The following is a 4925-nucleotide window of genomic DNA, read 5'->3' on the forward strand; positions in this document are numbered from 1 at the left end:
GTTGAGCATCTTTTCATGTTTTGAGCCATTTGTATTTCCTCTTTAGAAAAGTGTCTGTCCATGTATTTTGTTCAGTTTTAAATTGCATCGTTTGTCTTTTTGTTGTTGAGAGGTAAGATCTCTTTAAATATTCTGGATACTAAGAGCTTATCTGATATGTGGTTTCCAAATATTGTCTCCCATTGCATAGGCTGCCTTTTTACTTTCATAGCAAAGTCCTTTGATACTCAGAAGTGTTTAATTTTGAGGAGATCCCATTTATCTATTTTGTCTTTCATTGCTCATGTTTTGGGTGTAAAGTTTAGGAAACCACCTCCTATAACAAGATCCTTAAGATATTCCCCTACATTTTCTTCTTCTTCTTCTTTAATAAAAGGCTTAAAATGTAGTGTGATAAGTTATTGTTCCATTTCTCAGAAAAACTCCAAATTTAAGGTATCAGTGACAAATCAAGCATAGCACACCAATAAAAAATGCACAGCATAACTACGTAAATTAAGATAGGCTAGGCTCAGAGCTACAGTCAGACCTTCAAGCAACCCTATTCCCAAGATTGTATTAAGCCTATCAAGAAAAGCTGAGAAAAGCAACATTATACACACAAAAAGTCCCATTCCTAGTCAGTATTCACCCAAGAAAAGGATGGGTGCAAGTTAACACAAGACATTTTTAAAGATATACTAAAATGAAAATCTATAAGAAAACTTCTTTAGGACATGAAGGGGTGATATATGGGATATAACAGAATCATATGTATGCTATCTGTGACCTCTGTGGACATTTGCCTGAATTCTGACCTGGGAGTGAAGGGCGCAATGGGGCTAAGGTCACTGGGTAATTGTGCTGATTTGAAAGGAAGCATGTCCCCTAAGAAAAGCCATGTTTTAATATAAATCCCATTTCATAAAGGTAGAATAATCTCTATTCAATACTGTATGTTTGAAACTGTAATGAGATCATCTCCTTGGGTGATGTGATTTAGTTAAAAATGGTTGTTAAACTGGATTAGGGGATGACATGTCTCCACCCATTTGAGTGGGTCTTGATTAGTTTCTGAAGTCTTATAGAAGAGGAAACATTTTGGAGAATGAGAGACTCAGAGAGGGCAGAGAATGCTGCAGCACCACGAAGCAGAGAGTCCACCAGCCAGTGACCTTTGGAGATGAAGAAGGAAAATGCCTCCCAGGGAGCTTCATGAAACAGGAAGCCAGGAGAGGAAGCTAGCAGATGACGCTGTATTTGCTATGTGCCCTTCCAGCTGAGAGAGAAGCCCTGACTGTGTTTGTCATGTGTCATCTCACTTGAGAGAGAAACCCTGAACTTCATCGGCCTTCTTGAACCAAGGTATCTTTCCCTGGATGCCTTTGATTGGACATTTCTATAGACTTGTTTTAATTGGGACATTTTCTCAGACTTAGAACTGTAAACTAGCAACTCATTAAATTCCCCTTTTTAAAAGTCATTCCGTTTCTGGTATATTGCATTCCAGCAGCTAGCAAACTTTTTTTGTTTTTTGTAGTATATGTGTCAGTGTCTCAGGTTGGAGGACAGGGAATATAAGGATAAAAAACAAACAGAACAGCATGGACAAAGAATGGAATGATCAAGATCAATAGGGTTCTAACGGGATCCATTTTTACCATGGTTCACCCAGGCCCTCAGCATCAATAATTTATGAGGCTTCATGAATGCACCACACAGAACTGATTTGTTAAATAATGTACCACCCTTAACTGATTTTTGTTAAATACCACCCTCCCTCACTTGCCCTAGGTCTCCCTAGAGTAGTAAAAAAAGGAAAAACCTAACTATTGGGACTAGGCAGAATTCTTCCAGGGAGTTCCTCCAGGGAAGAGTTTTGGCTAGTCCAAAAAGGGTCCTTCTTTTAAGGGTTTTGGGAAACTAGACACTACAACTTTATCAGTATCAGTGTCATTTGTTTGGAGCAAATTCAGCTCCAGGAGCTGCACGGTTAAATGTAGGAGAGGTTCCACCAATTGCCCAATTCCTTCCATTGTAGCAGCTTGGCCAAAGCATTCACTTGTTGGTGGGATTAATCCCAAAGTTCCATCTGGCATCATGGTGGCTGGTTCTGGAGGAGCTGGAGTACCAGCTGGCACAGTAATAGGAGGCATGGCACTTCTGTTGTTTATGCCTGTAGCACTTCCCATAGCCAACTGGCCTCCTGCTTTCTCGCATCAGGAAAGGTTCCCTTGACTCCTTCATGTCTCCACTTTATTTCTTCCTGCTGGCATTGCATCTTTATCTCACAGTGTCTGCATTCCTTCTCTTGCCTGAGCTCCAGTTGCTTTTGTTTTTTGCACCTCTTGTAAGTTCCTCCATTCTCTGAAGTTCTTGGTGCCTCATCAAATCCTTCCTCATTAGCATGACCTGGTGTTCACAGTGAGCAGCCTCTATCTCTATTTCCAGTTTCTCATGAGCTTCCTTGATGTTGTGGTCCATTTGTTCTTGCTACTGCTTCTCAACTCAGTGAGCGTCTTCCAATGCATGGCGTACTCATACTCAAAAGAGCCAGGCTATGCAAACCTGGGTGGCTGCTCTAGCTCCTTGTGAAATTGCTGGTTCTTTATAACCAGCTTCTCTGGAAGTCCCTCTTCATCATCTAACTGGTCCGCGGGCTCCACAGCCACAGATTGAGGAAATGTGGCTAGCAGAAAGGAGCCTTCACTACATCTGTTCAGAGCTTTCCAAGCAACTGTCTTCCCTGAGAGCTCAATAGTGCCTTTTGCTAAGGGCCTTTCTCCATCATCCACAGTGACTACAGCACTCACCACCTGACCAAACACAGAAAAGTCCTCCAACAGTTCACCGGACACGTACACAGGAAGATTTCTGACTGTAAGGGATGCACTATGGCAAGCAAAATGCACACGCAGCTGCTTTCCACGGAGTGGCATATTGTCTAGTTCCAGGTTGGCAATCTCTGCTATGGTTTGTGTTTCCAGGCAGATAAAGCCAAAGTCTTTATCCTTATGAGTGAAGACCTTGTATGCTTTCCAATATTTTTCAAACAGTTTCATCATTTCCTCCTCAGTGATATCAGGAGGAAGATCACCCAAAGAGATGACTACGTTGGGTGAAGGTCTTCTTTTCTGTTTTCCTAAAATTCTTCAGGTCAGTAGTAAAGTCTTCATTTTGGCTACTGGCCTATTGTCTATTTATAGGTATTGATGGTAGTGGTGGCTGCTTCTATGGTTGCTGTGGGTGGTGCTGTGGGTGGTGCCAATGATGCTTCCTCGGAGTATGGTTTTGCTTCCCCAAGTTAAAGGTTTTATTGTTCTGCATTTCTACTTCTCACCTTTGATTGGAGAAGGTAACCAAGTATCTCCCAAGTCCCTTCAAACTTGGATTTCTCTACCGACTGTTTTCTCTTCAAAGTAATGGCGATGCTTTCCCTACATTTTCTTCTAAACCTTTTATGGTCTTAGCTCTAATGTTTAGGTCTTTGATCCATTTTGAGTTAATTTTTATATAAGGTGTGAAATAGGGGTCCCCTTTCATTCTTTTGGATATGAATAGCCATTCTCCAAGCACCATTTGTTGAAGAGGTGCTCTGCCCAGTTGAGTTGACTTGACGGCCTTATCAAACATCAATTGGATATAGATAAGAGAGTCCACCTATGCACATTCTGTTTGATTCTACTGGTCAATACATCTGTCTTTATTCTAGTACCACACAGTTTTGACCACTGTTGTTTGAAATATGGTTCAAAGTCAGGTGGTGTGAGACTTCCCACTTCATTTTTCTTCCTCAAGAAATTTTTAGCTATTCAGTACTCCCTGACCTTGAAAATAAATTTGATTACTGGTTTTTCTATTTTTGCAAAGTAAGTTGTTGGTATTTTATAAGTATTGCATTAAATCTATAAATAAATTTGGGTAGGGTTGACATCTTAACAATATTTAGTCTTCCAATCCATGAATATAGTATGTCCTTCTATGTATTTACCCTTCCTTGATTTCTTTTAGCACTATTTGTAGTTTTCTGTATATAGGTTCTTTATATCCTATTAAATTTATTCCTAAATATTTGATTACTTTGGTTGCTATTGTAAATGGAATTTTTTTCTTGATTTCCTCCTCAGATTGACCATTACTGGTGTATAGAAACACAATTGTTTCTTGTGTGTGGATCTTGTATCCTACCACTTTACTGTACTCATTTATTTGCTCCAGTAGCTTCTTGGTAAATTTTTCAGAGTTTCTACATATAAGATCATGTCATCTGCAATCAGTGGAAGTGTTACTTCTTCCTTTCCAATTTGAATGCCTTTTTAATTTAATTTTTTAAAATAGTTTTATTGATAAATCTTAACATACAAACAATGCACACATGGTGTACAATCAGTGGCTGACATTATCATCACATAGTTGTGTATTCCTCACCATGATAATTTTCAGACTATTTGTATTACTCCAGAAAAATAAATAAAAAGAAAAAAGAAAACCTCTAACATACCATACTCATTGCCCTTTCCTCTCACTGACCACTAGTATTTCCATCTACCCAATTTATTTTAACCTTTGTCCCCCCATTATTTGTTTATTTTTATCCATTTTTTTAAACTTATCTGTCCATACCCTAGATAAAAAGAGCATCAGACACAAGGTTTTCACAATCACACAGTCATATTGTAAAAGATACACCATTATACAATCATTTTCAAGAATCATAGCCACTGGAACAGAGCTCAACAGTTTCAGGTACTTTCCTCTAGCCATTCCAATATACTATAAACTAAAAAGGGATATCTATATAATGTGTAAGAATAACCTCCAGGATAACTTATTGACTCTGCTTGAAATCTCTCAGCCACTGAAAGTTAATTTTGTCTCATTTCTCTCTTCCCTCTTTTGGTCAAGAAGGCTTTCTCAGTCCTTTGATTCCAGGTCCCGTCTCATCC

General features: G+C 39.1%; 1 pseudogene; it reads right to left on the reverse strand.

Moving 5' to 3' along the window:
• Positions 1–1932: 1932 nt before the first annotated feature.
• Positions 1933–3306, reverse strand: LOC143661056 (non-POU domain-containing octamer-binding protein pseudogene; annotated as a pseudogene).
• Positions 3307–4925: the final 1619 nt, after the last annotated feature.

The sequence above is a fragment of the Tamandua tetradactyla genome, chromosome 2, assembly GCF_023851605.1.
Source record: "Tamandua tetradactyla isolate mTamTet1 chromosome 2, mTamTet1.pri, whole genome shotgun sequence".
Lineage (NCBI taxonomy): Eukaryota > Metazoa > Chordata > Mammalia > Pilosa > Myrmecophagidae > Tamandua > Tamandua tetradactyla.